The 20,381-nt window shown below is 49.1% G+C and overlaps 1 protein-coding gene across 5 annotated transcripts in view; it reads right to left on the bottom strand.

Moving 5' to 3' along the window:
* Positions 1-20,381, bottom strand: part of syt1a (synaptotagmin Ia) — an 870,875-nt gene that overhangs the window by 271,811 nt on the left and 578,683 nt on the right. For all 5 annotated transcript variants that reach the window (XM_072484731.1, XM_072484730.1, XM_072484734.1 and 2 more), the window contains one exon: positions 9,087-9,231. The gene's annotated coding sequence lies outside the window, so the exon portion shown is untranslated. The remainder of the gene's footprint in view (positions 1-9,086; positions 9,232-20,381) is intronic.

The following is a 20,381-nucleotide window of genomic DNA, read 5'->3' as shown; positions in this document are numbered from 1 at the left end:
ATCGGGGAAAACTCTCCAGCACATTACTGCAGGAGCTACTCAGGTTAGTGACCTAGGCCCAGCCATCTTCAGCTGCTTCATCAGTGGCCTTCCCTCCAACATACGGTCAGAAGTGGTGGTATTTACCGATGATTGCACAATGTTAGTAAGTATGTGGCTGCAAGAGAAGGTCGGAGACTGGGAATTCTCTGTGAGAAACTCCCACCCTGACTCCCCAAAGCCTGTCCACCATCTACAAGGCACAAGCCAGGAGTGTGGTAGAACACTCTCCACTTGCTTGGATAAGTGCAGCTCCAACAACACTCAAGAAGCTCAACACCGTACAAGGAAAGCAAAATACCTGATTGGCACCCCATCCACAACTTTCAACATTCATTTTCTCCACCATCGATGCCCAGCGGCAGCAGTTAGCATCCTCTACAAGCTGCATTGCAGTAACTTACCAAAACTCCTTCAAGGGCATTTTCAAACCCACAATCTATACTACCTAGAGGGACAAAGGAAGAATATGCAAGGAAATGCTCCACCTGAAAGTTCCCCTCCAAGCTACACACTATTCTGATTTGGAACTATATCACTGTTCCTTCGCTATCACTGGGTCAAAATTCTGTAATTTCCTTCCTAACAGCACTCTGGGTGTACCTACACCACACAGACTACAGCGGTTCAAGAAGATAGCTCACCACCACATTCGAAAGGGCTTTTTGGGGTGGCAATGAACGCAGGGCCAAAGCCATCACTAAAGCGATGTTTTTCCTGTGGCTCAGATATTTCAACAGGCTAATCATTTTCTGGTCTCTCAGCAAAGAACACACAATGAGGCTATTGTGAGAACCAAGAAATCCATTGCTCTTGTTGAAACACCTATACCCGGGTACAATATTGCTCGACTGACTGCTCTGGCTTTTTGATTTTGCAGTCAATTTCATAATGTTCATTTACAAAAGATAATAGTTGATGCATTTGTGGTCATTATCCAGAATTCTATAGACTCTGGAACAGTACCTACAGAGTGGAGTGCAGTCAATGAAACTCCACTATTTAAAAAAGGAGATAGAGAGAAAACAGAGAATTATAGACCAGTAAGCCCGATGTCGGTAGTGGGGAAAATTCTAGAATCCATTGTCAAAGATTTTATAGCACAACACTTAGAAAACAATGGCAGAATCGGACAGTGTCAGCATGGATTTATGAAGGGGAAATCATGCTCGACAAATATTTAAAAAAAAAAAAATTTAGAGTGCCCAATTCATTTTTTCCAATTCAGGGGCAATTTAGCAATGGACCAATCCACCTAACCTGCACAGTTTTGTGTTATGGGGGCAAAACCCATGCAAACAGGGGGAGAATATGCAAACACACACAGACAGTGACCAGGGGCGAAATTCTCCTACCCGCCCCGCCACATTTCTGCCCCGACCGGCCGGAGGGAGTCTCCGTAACACCGGCCGATCAATGGGGTTTCCCACTGTGCGGCAGCCCCACACCGTCGGGAAACCCCCCGGCGCCGGCAAAACGGAGACTCCCGCCAGCGGAGAATGACGCCCCAGATCTGGGATTGAACCATGAAGTAGCAGTGCTAATCACTACGCCACCGTGCTGCCCAATGCTTGACATATCCACTGGAATTCTTCAAGGATGTAACTCGTAGAGTTGATGAGGGGGAGCCAGTGGATGCGGTTATTTGGACTTGCAGAATGCTCTTGACAAAGTCCCGCATAAGAGCTTAGCATGTAAAATTAAAGCGCATGGGATTAGGGGTAGTGCATTCAGATGTATAGAACTGTTTGGCAGACAGGAAACAAAGTGTAGGAATTAAAGTTTTTTTTTCCAAATTGACAGGCAGTCCCCCAGCTATTCATAATATATATTAATGATTTAGATGAGGGAACAAAATGTAATATCTCGAAATTTGCAGATGACCCAAAGTTGGGTGGGAGGGTGAGCTGTGAGGAGGATGCAGAGTTTCTTCAGTGTGATTTGGACAAGTTGAGTGAGTGGGCAAATGAACGGCAGATGCGGAATAATTTGGATAAATGCGAGGCTATCCACTTTGGGCGCAAAACCAGGAAGGCAGACCATTATCTGAATGGCCATAAATTAGGAGAAGGGAATGTGCATTGAGATCTGGGTGTCCTCATTCACCAGTCGCTGAAGGTAAGCATGCAGGTACAGAAAGTGGTTAAGAAAGCAAACAATATGCTGCCTTTCATTGTGAGAGGATTCGAGGATAGGGGCAAGGATGTCTTGCTGCAAATATATAGGGCCTTAATGAGGCCACACCTGGTATATATACCTGACTCCCGACAAACAGTGGACAGTTAAAATTAGATTCAGTCTGAATGACATCTTAGGGCCCTGATTTACATTTAGTCATGAGGATTCTGCCCGAGTCAGATGGATATGTTACAAAATCCCAACAGTATTAAAAGGACCCCAAGGAGGAAATCATTAAACGTGACGATTTAATTTATCTCCTTGTTTCTGCCTGAGAGAGGGAGTTAAAATTCTAAACATAGATATACAATTTTTGTTACATTGAAAGATAGTGACGATATTGCACAAAAACTATTACTATGAAGTGTATTAACATGGATGCAGGCCATTCATCCATCGTGCCTGTGCTGGCTCTATCGAAGAACTATTTAATCAGTCCCACTCCTCAAACTTTCTCCACAGCCTTGAAAATTTGTTTCCTTTCTATGTATTTATCCATTTGCCTTTTACAAGTTCCTGTTGAATCTGTCTCCACCCAGGGAAGCTCGTTCCAGATCACAACAACTTGCTGAATTTCTCCTCATTCCCCTGCCTCAAGCTTGTTTTTTTCATTTTGTCAATTATCTTAAATCTGTCTCCTCTAGTCTCACCAGACAATTTAATTCCCTCGTCCCTGGTATCATTCGAGTAAATCTCCTCTTCATCCTCTCCGAGGCCTTGACATCCTTTCAAAAGTGTTCTTCCCACAATTGGATGCATTACTGCAGCTGAGGTCTAACCAACAATTTAGAATGCTTTAGTGCAACTTCCTTACTATTGCACCTCATTAAGGAACGCAATTTAGCATCTTTGTCAATTGTCCTGCTGCCGTCCAAAATTCACAAATATACACCGCCCCCCCCCCCCCCCCCCCCCACTAAACCCCCCTTCCCCGTTGTGTCTGCTCCCTCCTTCTAAATGTCACCATTTTAGTTTACATTGCCTCTCCTTATTTTCCTTCTGTAATGCATCCTTGCGGAATGGAGCATATTAGATATTCTGTTACTACTTGCTTCCTTTTGGAATAAAGAGTGTGACTATAAAAAGACCATTCTCTAATGCTTTCTACATAACCCTTCTTGAATGTCACAGCACGTGACTCAAATTATTTCCCCTTGCTCCCAGCACAGTGGAGCCGAGAAAAAGTAAATTTGAAAGCACTAATAAATATTTAAATGTTATTCGAAAATGCTACTCATGACTTTATAATTGTTAGAGTGGATGATTGAGTTTATGCAAATGTACAGCAAGAATAATAAATTCATCCAAATGCAGGTAAGATGATCTGAAAATTTGATTTAATACTGTATAGACTCTTCATGCACTACTAGTCGAAGCATGTGCAGAAAAATAGGTCTCAAATATTCACAGTTTAATTGTATTGGAATGCTGCAATGACTGAATAACAAGATCAAAATTAATTGAAGGCCCAAGAAAGATAAGGTGCAAGAAAACTAATACCAGCGAAACGAGTGAATGGTACAGAAGTGAGTCATGGATTATTAAAATGGGACATGGGACAAAGTAAAATTTGACAGTCAGGAGCAGATGCAGATCGTACAGAAACGGTTACATACATAGGGCGAAATTCTCCCCCAACGGCGCGATGTTCGCCGACTGGCGCCAAACACGGCGCCAATCAGACGGGCATCGCGCCGGCCCAAAGGTGCGGAATGCTCCGCATCTTTGGCGGCCTAGCCCCAATATTGAGGGGCTAGGCCGACGCCGGAGGGATTTCCGCCCCGCCAGCTGGCGGAAATGGCGTTTGTTGCCCCGCCAGCTGGCGCGGAAATGCGGCGCATGCGCGGGAGTGTCAGCGGCCGCTGACAGTTTCCCGGCGCATGCGCGGGAGCGTCAGCGGCCGCTGTCAGTTTCCCGCGCATGCGCAGTGAGGAGATTCTCTTCCGCCTCCGCCATGGTGGAGGCCGTAGCGGAGGCAGAAGGGAAAGAGTGCCCCCATGGCACAGGCCCGCCCGCGGATCGGTGGGCCCCGATCGCGGGCCAGGCCACCGTGGGGGCACCCCCCGGGTCAGATCGCCCCGCGCCCCCCCCAGGACCCTGGAGCCCACCCACGCCGCCTGGTCCCGCCGGTAAATACCAGGTTTGATTTACGCCGGCGGGACAGGCAATTTCTGGGCGGGACTTCGGCCCATCCGGGCCGGAGAATCGAGCGGGGGGGGTCCCGTCAACGGGCGCGGCCCGATTCCCGCCCCCGCCCAATCTCCGGTACCGGAGACTTCGGCGGGGGCGGGGCGGGATTCACGGCGGCCTGCGGCCATTCTCCGACCCGGCGGGGGGTCGGAGAATGACGCCCATAGTTCCTGGAGGAGACAAGAGAGGTCTTTTAAAGGCTGATAGGGGTATTATATAAAAACTGCAAAATATTAAGAGGAAAGATGTCTCAATATTAAAAGTCTCATTGTTTTTAAAACCCTCCTTGACCTTTCCTCTCTCTACCCTTGTAATCTCCCCCAGCCCTACAACCCTCCAAAATATCTGCTTTCCGCCAACTTGGGCCTCTTGAACAGCCCCAATTTTCTTCATGTCACCATTAGTGGCTGACCCTCAGCTGTCGGGGCCCTAAGTGTCATATCCCGCACAGGACTGGGGTGGGAATAATTATCTTCCCTGTGGTTCTCGTGGAGTATGAGCTCCCCCCACTGAGGGCTGGGGAACTCCATTCAGCTACGCATGAAAGGTTGGTAAGGCATCGACCTTGGAGGGACCTAGTAGGGATCTACCAGGAGTTGTATATAACCTAATTGTAAATAAACCAAAGTTCTTTATTCCGACACAGTGTGGACTCTTATTAAACTAACCTCCCTCTATAAACCTCTCGGCCTAACTGCTTCTCTCCTCCGTTATGATGCGCCTTCAGACCTACCTCTTTGATCTAGTCCTGTCCTGTTGTCTACTAGTGAGGCTGGGCTGCAAATTATGTTTGATAATCTCCTGTGAAACACCTTAGGATGTTTTAGTACCTTAACGGGATGGCATAAAAGCAAGTTGTTGTTACGGAGACACAGCAGGGCCAATTCATCAAATCTGTCCCCGCAGCACTGACCCCGACTCCAAATTGTGAGGAGAACGTGCCCCCAAAATTCCTGCCCGACCCCCAGAACCAGAGCAGGCAAGGCTTCATGATTTTGTAATGTTATTAAATGGTGGGAAACTTTCCGTGCATTCACTGGAATTGTTGATATGCAAAATAAATATCTATGCCCTAATATAAATATGGTAACAAAGCTCTAGCGCTTTGGGATGATGAATTGAGTGGCAATCATTGGCCGCCCTGGTCAAGATGCAGGTGGGACTTGGTCATGAAATCGGTGCAAAGTTTTGATCAAGTGGGAAATGTTAGGTCGATGAAAATCAGCCCAATTGTCTTCACAAAAAAGATGGGATGTGAAATATACGTCTCACTCTACTGCTAAAACTAACAAAATAACTACAAGCAGCAATGTCCTGAATAAATTATACCATTCAAGTCACTTGAGGAATAACATTTGTATCAGATGTTATAATATTCTGTTAGTAATTTTTTTTGCGTCAATTTTTGTGTTCAAAAAACCAGGACTGATGAATTGGATGTTCTGCTCATTAGGTCCATTCCCTGCACAGACCTAATACAATTTATTCTGCTCATTCTTACCCTACTCACTCAAACTCCTTAGGAGGTGATCAGCTGCAGACAAAGCCTCCAACATATACAAAACTCAGTGAAAGGCACTTCTAGTTCTAATGCGTAACCATGCAAATATGTTCCTATTGGAGGGAGCATGACCATCATGTGCTCTCTGGTTAGATTAAAGCTCTCTTCTGACCTGAACCAATCAAGTACTCACAGTCCACATAGGGCATTTATCTTGCTGTGGTTATAGCCCAACGTATCAGCGTTTCAAACCTTGCAAATAGTCCACTAGCGTAGGGGCAGCATGGTAGCACAGTGGTTAGCACTGCTGCCTCAGAGCGCCAGGGACACAGGCTCAATTGTCTTTGTGGAGCTTTCACTTTCTTTGCTTACCTGCATGGGGTTCCTCGGGGTGCTCTGGTTTCCTCCCACAGCCCAAAGATGTGCAGGTTAAGTGGATGGGCCATGCTAAATTGTCCCTTAGTGTCCAAAGATCCGCAGTTAGGAGGGGTTATGGGGATAGTACAGGGCCTGGGTGGGGTGCTCGTTCTGAGGGTTGGTGCAGACTCGATGGGCAGAATGGCCTACTTCTGCACTGTAGGAATTCTCTGGGCGGGATTCTCCCAGCCCTGCGCCGGGCTGGAGAATCCCCACCACGCGCCACGCCACCCCGACGCTGGCACCCGATTCTCCGCAGAATCGGCGCCATTGGCTCCGGCGCATTTGGCGCGGTGCGGGTCGTGGACCGCTCTACGCGGCGGGGTTGCCGATTCTCCGGCCCGGGTAGGCCGAGCCGGCGCTCTAAAAAGGCAGAGTCCCGCCGGCGCGTCCACACCTGGTCACAGCCGGCGGGAACTCTGCGTGCAGGGTCGGGAGGGGCGACCTGTGGGGGGGGGGGGCTCTAACCCCCGGGGGGGACTCCGATGGGGCCCGGTCCACGATCGGAGCCCACTGATCGGCAGGCCGGCCACTCACTCTCCAGGCCTATTTTCTTACGCGCCGGCCCCTGAACCCCCGCGCCATGTTGCGTCGGGGCTGGCACGTTGAGGGAGGCCACCGCACATGCACGGGTTAGCGCGGCACACAGTTTGTGCTGGGATGGGAGGCTGGAGCGGAGTTAACCACTCCAGCGCCGTGCTGGCCCCCTGTAGGGGCCAGAATCAATACTCCCAGCGGCCCATTCGCGCCGTCGTGAAACGCGACGTTTCCAACGGCGTGGACACTCTGTCACCGAATGGGAGAATCCCCCCCTATGAGTCTATGATAATTTCTGCTGAAGGCAAATAGAAAAGTACACCGGGAACATGATTGAGTGAATTGTACATGGGTAAATTGACAGACGGAATGAGAACAATGGAGTGGAATTAAGTATAAGGTTGTCAACCCTGTAGTTGCATTCCTGGAGGGACCATCACCCACTCTCCAATCCTCTCACCCAGTCAAACAGCCTTGATTTCTTTGAACAATTCTATTTTAAAAACACAAGAATATTGAAGATAGTGGGGGAACAAATAGAAGAACACAAACGTTAGTGCTAAGCAAGGATGTGGTAATGATTAAATTACGAAACGAGTTGTCCAGAGAGCTAGATAAATAAACCAGGGGGTGTGAGTGAAAATTCCATCTTGTGGAGTTTATGAATGAGAAATTGAATTCATTAAGAGAAAATTAGTAAATGAAAACAAGTTCTCAGTAAAAGTGAGCAGGAAGCTGCCAGATTGTTGTAAAACCCCAATTAGTTTATTAACACCCTTTAAGGGAGGAAACCATGTTTTCCTTCCAATTCAACACCGATGAGCTAGACACTTATCTGTCCTCTGAAGTAACTCCACAGGCAGAAATTAATGCCACTACACCCTCCCCCACCCCACTTCTCCCCCCGCCCGGCAAAGGGGCGTGTTTGGGGGTGAGTGGGTAAGGGTAAGTGTTGGGGGTGGGTGGGTGAGGGCGAGTTTGGTGGTATGTGGGTGAGGGTGAGTTTGGCGTTGGGTGAGGGCCTGTTTGAGGGTGGGTGGGTGAGAGCTAGTTTGGGGGTGGGTGGGTGAGGGCGTGTGTTGGGGTGGGTGGGTGGGTGAGGGCAAGTTTGGGGAGTGGGTGGGTGAGGGCGTGTGATCGGATAGAAGGTTGCAGGGTAGAGATCGTGCTCCCTATCTGCCTTTCTGCAATTAAATCCGGGATGGGAGGGCATGTGGTTTAAGAGCCGCAGTGGAAGGCAGGGGGGATGTGCAGAAAATACTGTTGGATTTGCCTGAAGCCTTTTCGAGGGGCTCCCTGGGTCAAAGTCACTCTGTGCCCAGTCAAGGAGGCCAGCTTGGGAAGGGGGACAACAGGAAGCCAACGTCTGGTCCATGCTATGAACCCCCCTCCTCCCAACTGATCTAGGAACCCAATCTTGCCCCACTATCTGTCTCTGGAGGATAGATGGCTGATCCTCTGGGTAGGCCCAAGTGCAATATTGGCAGTGGCCACCATTCCAGGAGCGCTGCTGGTACTGTGCGGCTGCCAACTCCCGGATTTCCTCCCAGCAGGGTCTTAATTCGGTGGGAGGTCCAGATAAGTTCCTGATTATTATGCAATAGCATTGGGCCTCCCGGGAAAAGGCTACATGGAGCTTCAACTGGTTCTCGAAAGAGTGGGAACCACAGTGCAGTCACTAAATTCTGCCTAATGTAGCAATGTGCCAGTAAGATATTATTGTGATGCTCTGTCTGCCCTCTCAGATAGGTGCAAAGGTTCCACAGCACTATACTGAGGAAGTTCAGAGTTCTTCCCGCGTCTATATATTATATACTGGTTTAATCAATCAATGTTATCAAAACGATTATCATATTGCTATTTGTGCAAGATTTCTTTGTGCAAATTGGCTGCCATGTTTTTCTATATGACAAAAACAACAACACTTCAGCTAGTACTTTATTGGCTGTCGGTGCTCTGTGTTGGCCTGAGACTGTGAAAGGCGCCAAGGAAATTGAATGACATCTTTCAGTGGGCCCCACAACTTTCTCGGCAGGTGTGGGGGAGGGGGGGGGGGGTTGCTGGGGCATTAAATTCTATCCTTGGCAAATGATGCCCACATAAACCGAATATGAATAAAGCATTCTTAATGGGTGGGAGGTTTATAGGGTGCTTTTTTTTGTAAAATGTAAAATGTTGAAACTTGGAATAAAAATACTTCTTATTGGTGTGGAGTCTCACATACCTGGAGCCTGCAATGCAGAATTCTGGCAGCTGAACTGATTCTAGTTTTGTGCGTGAGACATCCTTTGCTGGAGTTGCTGGAAAGGAGAAGTTTTGCTTCCTCTGAATTTTTGTATTTCAGGCCTAGATGATCAGCTGCTTCAGACCTGAGGGGGAATAAAGAAGATGATTTCTATTGAAAGCTGCGTGGGCGAGATCACAATTGCTTTGCAAATGAGAGTTAGCGTGACAAGAAGATTCAATAAGACAGCTCCATTTGAAAAAAAACTCCACTCAAAGTTTTCTTGGGACAAAAACCTTGTCTCAATTTTCTTCTTTGTACTCATGTAATAACATAAAAGGCAGGGAAAAAAAATAATGGAATGATCCGACCAGAGTTTTAACCATTACATATTTTTGAAAGCATTATCCAATTTTCACGAATTTGATTTTTAACAGTAGCAGGAGACAGAGTCTAGACATTCGATTAAGTTGTGCACATCTTTACTGTCACAAAATTGCCACTTTAAACCTCGTATATTGTGGATAAACAAGTATGCTCACTACACACCGAATGTGTGCCAGTACCATAGTGGTCAAAGCAGGACAAGAGGCTTGAAATAGGTGTTTGTCCCATATGCAAATAATGGGCCCTACATGGACTGCTATAGGTCTCCAATTCATAGAATTCCTTCAGACCAGAAGGAGGCACTTCGGCCCATCGAGACTGCACCGTCCGTGTGCAAGAGCACTTTACCTAGGCCCATACACCTGCCCTATCCCCGTAACCCCACCTAACATGCACACCTTTGGACTGTGGGAGGAAACTGGAGCACCCGGACGTAAGCCACGCAGACACGGGGAGAACTTGCAAACTCCACACAGACAGTCACCCAAGTCCAGAATCGAACCCGGGAGCCTGGCACTGTGAGGCAGCAGTGCTAACTACTGTGCCACTGAGTTTTTAAAATATCTTCTGAGATAAACGTGTAGCTGGGAGGTGTTATATTTTAATGTATAATATATATATTACTCTTTTAACCTAGCTGAGTTGTTGAAATATAGCCATAGTCTTCCAGTAATGATAAACTAATTTATTGAGTAATATAAAATAATCTCATGAGTTCTTTTTACTTAATACTGAACTAGTAAAACAAACAACTGTAGAATTAACTAATTAAATTATATGATACAATACTCTGTTAACTAATAACTTCTGCTCCCTAGCTTTGCTACTTCTGTTCTCTCTGCAATCTTGACACACACTCCTGTAAGAAAGAGCGGGAAAACATTGATATAGGTCCTGATAGTGTGGGCATCTAGTGTTCAATTGCCTGTACTAGCTTTACATAGTCTGATCATGTATTATGACATACAGAGATCGGTACATGAGGTACATTCCTTATCCACTGCAATGCTAGAACTCATGTCTGTCTTACTCCCCCCAATTCCAACCATTCTCCCCTTCCATACTCCCCCTACGCAACCTTTTCCAGCCTTGAAAAATTTCACTGTGAAATTAAAAGGGACACCCGACATTTCATCTCTTATTAAAGCATCTGTTCACATATTGTCATGGCCCATTGGTTTTGGGGTGGTCCCTTTAAAAACTAGAGTTTGATTTCTGGTAAAATAGCAACACAGATTCCAATAAACGATCATGGGACCAGGTTGCCTGGGAGATGAACAGTAGGAAGCAAAGGGGTCAACTTGTTAATCACAGGGGTGGCTAGGTTTCTAGGGGTGTTTATTGGTTCAAGCAGTTTACTTGAAGAGTTTTAGATCAAGCTGGAGTGCAAGATACTTACTTCCAGCAGAATTTGATTGAAATTCTGGGTGTGCACAAAAGAACTGTAACTCTTGTTAACTGAAGGACCCTGGGGGCGATTCTTCCAAATGGAGCCCAAGTGTTCGCGCCGTCGTGAACGCCGTCGCGTTTCACGAAGGTGCGAACCGGGCCCGGGTACGACCTATTCTGTCCCCCACAGGGGGCCAGCACGGCGCTGGAGCGGTTCATGCCGCTCCAGCCTCCCTTCCCAGTGCCAAATGGGTGCCGCGCCAACCCGTGCATGCATGGGGGACTTCTTCTGCACACCGGCCTCGACGCAACATGGCATCGGTGTTCAGGTGCCAGCCGCACAGTAGGCCCGGGGAGGGGAGAGGTTGGCCCGCCGATCGGTTGACTCCGATCGCAGGCCAGACCCCATCGGAGGGCCCCCCCTGGGTCAGAGCCCCCCTTCCCCCCCCCACCGCACAGGCCGCCCCCGGCGCTTCGCGCAGAGTTCCCGCCGGCAGCGACCAGGGGTGAACGGCGCCGGCGGGACTCTGTCATATCCGCGCGGCCACTCAGCCCATCCTGGCCGGAGAATCGGCGGCCCACGGCCAGCCCCGCGTCAAACGCACCAGCCCAAATGGCGCCGATTCTTCGCACCTCAGAGAACCGTGCGCCGGCGTCGTGGCGCGGTTGTGGCGATTCTCCGGCCCGGCGCCGGGCTCGCCCCCTCCCTATTTACACTGAGTTTGTGAGTGAGACAGAGTGAGTGAGTGAGCCAGAGAGTGAGTGAATGAGGCAGAGTGAGTTTGTGAGTGAGACAGAGTGAGTGAGTGAATGAGGAAGAGTGAGTTTGTGAGTGAGACAGAGTGAGTGAGTTTGTGAGTGAGACAGAGTGAGTGAGTGAATGAGGAAGAGTGAGTTTGTGAGTGAGACAGAGTGAGTGAGTGAGTGAGACAGAGTGAGTGAGTGAGTGAGACAGAGTGAGTGAGTGAGTGATACAGAGTGAGTGAGTGAGTGAGGCAGAGTGAGTGAGTGTGTGAAACAGAGTGAGTGAGTGAGACAGAGTAAGAGAGACAGAGCAGTAAATCTCGGTCAAGGAGAGAGGGACAGAGTGAGCGAGAAAGAAGGTCAGAGAGAAAGAGACAAGAGAGAGAAAAAAGAGGGACAGAGAGAGAGAAAAAAAGAACATAGAGAGATAAAAAGATGGACAGAGAGGGAGAACAAAAGCGGAACAGGGAGAGAGAGGGGGAAAAAGGGGGTTAGAGAGAGAGAGAGAGAAAAAGAGGACAAAGAGAGAAAAAGATGGACAGAGAGTGGGAGAAAGAAAGTGGGTCAGAGGGAGGGAAAATGAGGGTTAGGGAAGCACCTGGCATGTTGCACTGGCTACTGCCCTCTCTGTCACTGGTCCCGCATGCCAGCACTGGACCTCCCCCCAACAGGCCAGTGGCTGGCGCCCCCCCTCCACCCCACCCACCCTGCCCCCAATGTAATACTGTGCATGTGCCCTGGTTCAACCTGGCACCTACCAGCACAACCCGCCTATGCTGAGCAGCGGTGCCCACACCTGTCACCTGCTATAGTGCAATAGACCCCCCACCATGCATAAAGCCTGCAGCTCACAATTTATCTCTCTTTGTCCCCACAGGAGAAGTTGGCCTATTACAGGTGGGGAAGAGCCCAGATGGGTGGCGGGGTCCTCACCCCCTATGAGGAACAGGCCCCGGAGGTTATGGGGATGACCGAGGATAGAGCGGTCACTGACAGTGAGGTTGGCCTGCACCGCAGAGGTGAGGAGATCCAACACCTAGATGACTCGTCGCAAGTGAGTTGTTCACTACAGACATAATGATCCTCCCCTCTCACTGATCACATGTCTATTTTCCCACAGAATCTCTATCCAGGGCGGCCTTCCCCCACCCCCGACCACCTTCCAAGGGAACACTTCGGAGGACAGCTCCGAGGATGCCAGCATCGAGGTGTCACTGCTTTCATCCCCACCTTTCCCCAGAGCAGGGACACACACCACGGTGGGCAACATTGATGGACAGGCTTCTGGGGCATATTTTGGTGAGGCAGGAACAACCAGGGGAGACAGCATTCGGAGGCCTGCTGGATCCCAGGGCCCAGCTGGATCCCAGGGCCCAGCTGGATCCCAGTCAGATGCTGAGCCTTTGGACAGGGTTATCCCGGAGCAGATACAGACATTACGGTGCGGCTGTGGGATTCAAGAGGGGATGTCAGCAACACTCCAGTGGGTCCATAGCCAATTGGAGGAGTACCAAAGGCTACCAGTGCTGGAGATGATGCCGACAATATGTGGCACTGAGGCCACCACTGGTAGGTGGCAGTGGGAAGTCTGCAGCACAGCATCAGAGCCGTGAGTGTGGTGTCCCATGCATTGCTCAGTCAGTGATGGCCATGGCTGAGTGGCCCAGACGCATGTGGACCTTGCCGAGGTGCTGTGGAGCATGTCCCAGTCTCAGGTGGCCATTGTCGAGACACTCAGAGCGTGGCCCAGTCACAGAGGGACATCGCTGAGGGCATTAATATCACGGTGCAGACAATGGGGAACTGCCAGAGCTGGCAGAGCCAGATGACGCAGGGGCCCTGGAACCCACTCAGCTGCCCCTCCATCCAAAGGTGGCCCCCAGGGCCCCATGTTCAATCTTGGAGGCTGACCCAGAGCCTTCCAACAGGGGCACGACGATGGTTTCCAGCATTCGTGAGTGCCCCCCTCCTGACAACAGCGCATCTCAGGGTCCGCAGGCGGAACAGGGTGGCACTGAGAGGTGAGTGTCACCCATAAGGTGACTGGGACCCTCCAGCCCGAAGCATAGAGGTTCATGGCTGCGGTGACCTTGACAACCCCTGGGAGTGGGTATCTTCCTCCACATGGTGCCAAGTCTGCAAGGACCTGGCACAGGTGCCGCACTGTCCCCTTATTCAGGCAGAACCTCCTGCGGCACATGCTGTCCGGCATCTCCTCAAACGACCAACAATGCTTGTGCATCTTGGGCTGTTGCTGGCCTTCCCCTCTGGGTCTCTCCCCGGCCTGATCGGTAGCCGGGTCCTCAGGGTGAGGGGCGGCCTCGGCACATGGGCTGCCCTCGTGGTGCTGGTCACGTTCAGGCGACCAGACGCTGGATGAGATGGCAGCAGCTGCGGAGGGGTCTATGATACCATCCATAATGTGATATCTGTAACGATGTGAAAGGATGAGAGTCCGACAGTCAGTTATGGCTTCCAGCCCGGTACCCTCGAGTTCCCCCCCCCCTCACGATCCCCACTTTCTCTCAGTGTGCCATCCGACGAGCTGGGTGTGCTGAGGGACCCCGCCCTGCACACACAACCCCGGCCACAGTAGGGACCCCGGACACTACACCCCGGACCTAGGACCCCAGACTCCTGCTGGGAACATTACTTGGACCGGGCTCGGGTTCCATCCCCAATCCATACACCCACCCTCTGGTCGCGGGGATGTCCCCAGTGCTGAAACCCAGCTCCAGGGTGTTTGATTGTTGGCTACTGAATCTGTGGTGTTGACACCTCCAGTGCTCAGGCAAAGTGTCCAGGCCTGACATGTTGATTGGGATGCTAGGCAATAACACTCACCTGAGACATGGCACGTGCACTTTTCTTTTAAGACTGGGGGATTCTGTAGGGATTTTTAAGATTGGGGGATTCTGTAGGTTTTTTTTTTAAGATCAGGGGGATTCTGTAGAGTTTTTTTAATATCGGGGGATTCTGTAGAGTTTTTTTAAGATCGGGGGATTCTGTAGAGTTTTTTTTAAGATCGGGGGATTCTGTAGAGTTTTTTTTAAGATTGGGGGATTCTGTAGAGTTTTTTTAATATCGGGGGATTCTGTAGGGTTGTTTTAAGATTGGGGGATTCTGTAGAGTTTTTTTTAAGATTGGGGGATTCTGTAGGGTTGTTTTAAGATCGGGGGTTCTGTAGAGTTTTTTTAAGATCGGGGGTTCTGGAGAGTTTTATTAAGATCGGGGATTCTGTAGGGTTGTTTTAAGATCGGGGGATTCTGTAGAGTTTTTTAAAGATTGGGGTGCCCTTCAGAATAAGCACCCAGATCGCTGAGGAGTCGGACTTTTCAGTTTCTTTGGGTCCTGCATGACGCAAATTACTCTAACCTCTAAATAAATATGGGTGAATTGAATTGTGATCTGGATCGTGCCCACTCACCTAGCTGGAATCACACCGCCTTTCCTGCCAGTGATCACACTTTTGGGAGAATTATGCCCAAAGACACAGGGCGCGATTCTCCGCTCCCGCGCCGGTTTGGAGAATTGCCTGGGTCGCCAAATTTTCCCGCCACGCACACGGTCCATCGCCCTCCCGCGATCGTGGTCCAGTGAATCACCCGAGGCAGCCAAAATGGCGATTCACCGGTACCCCCGCGATTCTCAGTGCCGGATGGGCCGAGCGGCCTGCCCAAAACTGTGGGTTCTCCCTGGCGCCGTGGGTTGTTTGTGGGCTTGTTTTGGTCGCTGCTGGCGGGAACAGCGCGTGACCGCTGGGGTGGCGGCCTGCCGGGGGGGGGGGGGGGGGGGGGGATCCTGCACCGGGAGGGGGCCTCAAATAGGGTCTGGCCTGCGATCGGTGCCCACCGATCGTCGGGCCGTCCTCTCTGAAGGAGGACCTCCTTTCTTCCGCTGTCGTGAATGCAGTCGAGGCACACGATGGCGCGAAACGGCCCCTTGCGAGTCCGCCCCGCAAGAAGATGTCTGACGGATCTTGCGGGGCGGACTCGCAAGGGGCCGTTTCGCGCCATCGTGTGCCTCGACTGCATTCACGACAGCGCGAACACTCTGCCTCCATTTCGGAGACAGGGGGCGGTATTCTCCGCCCCGCCGCGCCACTTTTCTGCCCTGACCCGCTGGCGGGACTCTCCATTACGCCAGCCGGTCAATGGGGCTTCCCGTTATGGGGCAGTCCCACACCATCAGGAAACCCCCGGGTGCCGGCAAAACGGAGAATCCCACCGGCAGAGAATCCAGTCCAGGGTTTCAGACAAAAATAAAATTCCATAGTAACCTGTTGCCGTGGTTGGCTTTTGTGTTTTGGGGATTTTGGGGCACGATCCAATGGCTATGCTGCGCCCGAAAAGCATTGCAGTGCAACGCAGTGTGCCCGATAAAAGCCGGGAGATACCACTTCCGGGATCTACCCGGCTCGCAACGCCTCGCGAGATCCAACGAGGTCTCACGAGATGTTGCAATATAGATCGCTTTTTGGCAAATCTGCATATTAGAACGAAACAGCTAGCCTCACTTTAATGAGCAGACTCCTGAGGTACCCGAGGCTTTGGGATATATCCCCTTTGTCTCAGACCTCGGGGAAGTGCCGTTCAGCACTGGTCATTGCCGCGGAATGCTCCAAGTAGTTGGACCGTGCCGTATCACCTGTCCTTCGTGGAAAAGTTTTTGAAGAAAAACACCTTTGACCACAAGGCAATACAGCAGTGGTCAGCACGTAATGTCCTCGAGGCCCTCAGGGAAAAGGAGACTGTGGAGGACGTTGGATGGTTCCCTGAGCAGACTGTCAGAGTCATCTGGCAGAACGCCTCATCACCAGAACTTTCAAACAAGCACCAAGACCTAGCTTGGCTGGTGGTGAGAAGGGCCCTCCCCGTCAGAGTCTTCATGTACACCCGAAGGCTCAGCGCCGTTGCACGCTGCCCTCGGAGTGGCTGTGGAGGAAATGAGACGGTCACCCACCTCGTTGTGGAATGTGCCTTTGCAAAGAAGGTCTGGAGAGAGATGCAGTGGTATTTGTCAAGGTTCATCCCGAGCAGCTCTGGGACACAGGACTCTGTGCTCTACGGACAGTTTCCAGGGACACACAACGAGACAAACATCAACTGCTGCTGGTGGGTCATCAACTCGGTGTAAGACGCTCTTTGGTCTGTCCGAAACGTGCTGCTCTTCCAGTGCAAAGAATTGTCCTCGACCGAGTGTTGCAGACTGGCACATTCCAAGGTCCAGGACGACGTGCTGAGGGCCGCACTCAAGCTTGGGGCAGCTGCCGCCAAGGCGCAATGGGGAAAGACCACTGTGTAAGGTCTTACCAGCAAATGTACACCGGGGGGCGGGTAACAGTGCAAAACCCCCTCGGTCTGGGCCACCAACACTCAAATGTATAAAGAAACATGACAATGTAAATATTTAAGAAGGAACTGTAACGTAAAGAGTGATATGTGTATAAAATTATCAAAATGGAATGGAAGAAAGTCAAGGCAATGTGTAACTCTGATGGGAATGTACAGTCAAGACAATTCGAAATGTTCTGTAATGTTTATGATAAATTTTATGAATAAAGTATTTTTTTTGAATACATTTTTAAAAAAAATAACTGGTCCCCACCTACGGATACCAGACAGGGGTCTCCCAGGGGATCAGAGGTCACCAGCTGCATGCCCTTTGGGCAGTGTGGTGCCCTGGCACTGCTGGTGCCACCTGTGTACCAGGCAGTTCCACCTGGGTGGCAGCCTGGCCCTAAAGTGCCCAGGTGGCACTGTCAGCTGGTATGGGCACTGCCAGGGTGCTAGGTTAGCACTACCAAGGTGGCATTTGTTTTCGTGAGTGATTGGGCCGGGGTGCCCTGTTGGGAGGGGTGCGGGGGAGTGGGAATCGCGCAGCTAAAAGTGCTCGCTCGGGGACTTTATTCCCATTTAGTTGAATCGAGCCCTATGTATATTTGAAATGCCTTCAATAAAATATTTTTTTTTAAACTCCATAGTAAAAAATATTAGAACAAGGATATTTGTGACCCAAAGTGTTTATACTAATGACAGATGAGAGCATGTGTTGAACAGGGAGTTTGTAACCTTAGGATGGTTGGAGGCAATTTCTAGGGACAACCTTGCTGGAACCCAACAAATCTCAGCCCTTGTACAAATTATTGACAGAGTAACCAGACTAAATTGTGAAATGCCAAGTTTTGAGAAGTATCTGACTTGATAGTTTTAGGATGAATGTCTAGTGGGTGTAGAAAAAAAGTGCAGTGCAGACAATTGATTGAAAGAACATCCTGGGGGTTACCATTGACCAGAAACTGAATAAGAACATAAACATAAGAACATAAGAACTAGGAACAGGAGTAGGCCATCTGGCCCCTCGAGCCTGCTCCGCCATTCAATGAGATCATGGCTGATCTTTTTTGGACTCAGCTCCACTTCCGGCCCAAACACCATAACCCTTAATCCCTTTATTCTTCAAAAAACTATCTATCTTTATCTTAAAAACTTTTAATGAAGGAGCCTCTACTGCTTCACTGGGCAAGGAATTCCATAGATTCACAACCCTTTGGGTGAAGAAGTTCCTCCTAAGCTCAGTCCTAAATCTACTTCCCCTTATTTTGAGGCTATGCCCCCTAGTTCTGCTTTCACCCTCCAGTGGAAACAACCTGCCCGCATCTATCCTATCTATTCCCTTCATAATTTTATATGTTTCTATAAGATCCCCCCGCATCCTTTTAAATTCCACGAGTACAGTCCCAGTCTACTCAACCTCTCCTCGTTATCCAACCCCTTCAGCTCTGGGATTAACCTAGTGAATCTCCTCTGCACACCCTCCAGTGCCAGTACGTCCTTTCTCAGGTAAGGAGACCAAAACTGAACACAATACTCCACGTGTGGCCTCACTAACACCTTATACAATTGCAGCATAACCTCCCTAGTCTTAAACTCCATCCCTCTAGCAATGAAGGACAAAACTCCATTTGCCTTCTTAATCACCTGTAAACCAACTTTTTGCGACTCATGCACTAGCACACCCAGGTCTCTCTGCACAGCGGCATGTTTTAATATTTTATCATTTAAATAATAATCCCTTTTGCTATTATTCCTACCAAAATGGATAACCTCACATTTGTCAACATTGTATTCCATCTGCCAGACCCTAGCCCATTCACTTAACCTATCCAAATCCCTCTGCAGACTTCCGGTATCCTCTGCACTTTTTGCTTTACCAGTCATCTTAGTGTCGTCTGCAAACTTGGACACATTGCAGTTGGTCCCCAACTCCAAATCATCTATGTAAATTGTGAACAATTGTGGGTCCAACACTGATCCCTGAGGGACACCACTAGCAACTGATTGCCAACCAGAGAAACATCCATTAATTCCCACTCTTTGTTTTCTATTAATTAACCAATCCTCTACCCATGCTACTACTTTAACCTTAATGCCATGCATCTTTATCTCATGCAGCAATCTTTTGTGTGGCACCTTGTCAAAAGCTTTCTGGAAATCCAGATATACCACATCCATTGGCTCCCTGTTATCCACCGCACTGGTAATGTCCTCAAAAAATTCCACTAAATTAATTAGGCATGACCTGCCCTTTATGAACCCATGCTGCGTCTGCCCAATGGGACAATTTCCATCCAGATGCCTTGCTATTTCTTCCTTGATGATAGATTCCAGCATATTCCCTACTACCGAAGTTAAGCTAACTGGCCTATAATTACCCGCTTTCCACCTATCTCCTTTTTTAAACAGTGGTGTCACGTTTGCTAATTTCCAATCCGCCGGGACCACCCCAGAGTCCAGTGAATTTTGGTAAATTATCACTAGTGCATTTGCAATTTCCCTAGCCATCTCTTTTAGCACTCTGGGATGCATTCCATCAGGGCCAGGAGACGTGTCTACCTTTAGCCCCATTAGCTTGCCCATTACTACTTCCTTAGTGATAAAAGTCATCTCAAGGTCCTCACCTGTCATAGCCTCATTTCCATCAGTCACTGGCATGTTATTTGTGTCTTCCACTGTGAAGACCGACCCAAAAAACCTGTTCAGTTCCTCAGCCATTTCCTCATCTCCCATTATTAAATCTCCCTTCTCTTCCTCTAAAGGACCAATATTTACCTCAGCCACTCTTTTTTGTTTTATATATTTGTAGAAACTTTTACTATCTGTTTTTATATTCTGAGCAAGTTTACTCTCATAATCTATCTTACTCTTCTTTATAGCTTTTCTAGTAGCTTTCTGTTGTCCCCTAAAGATTTCCCAGTACTCTAGTCTCCCACTAATCTTTGCCACTTTGTATGCTTTTTCCTTCAATTTGATACTCTCCCTTATTTCCTGAGATATCCACGGTTGATTTTCCCTCTTTCTACCGTCCTTCCTTTTTGTTGGTGTAAACCTTTGCGGAGCATTGTGAAAAATCGCTTGGAAGGTTCTCCACTGTTCCTCAACTGTTTCACCATAAAGACTTTGCTCCCAGTCTACATTAGCCAGCTCTTCTCTCATCCCATTGTAACCTCCTTTGTTTAAGCACAAAACACTAGTGTTTGATTTTACCTTCTCACCCTCCATCTGTATTTTAAATTCCACCATATTATTCCACCGGATCGCTCCTCCCGAGAGGATCCCTAACTATGAGATCATTAATCAATCCTGTCTCATTACACAGGACCAGGTCTAGGACCGCTTGTTCCCTCGTAGGTTCCATTACATACTGTTCTAGGAAACTATCGCGGATACATTCTATAAACTCCTCCTCAAGGCTGCCTTGACCAACCTGGTTAAA

Source organism: Scyliorhinus torazame, chromosome 19 (genome assembly GCF_047496885.1).
Source record: "Scyliorhinus torazame isolate Kashiwa2021f chromosome 19, sScyTor2.1, whole genome shotgun sequence".
NCBI classification, from domain to species: Eukaryota; Metazoa; Chordata; class Chondrichthyes; order Carcharhiniformes; family Scyliorhinidae; genus Scyliorhinus; species Scyliorhinus torazame.
This window is presented reverse-complemented; position numbering and strand designations above follow the sequence as displayed.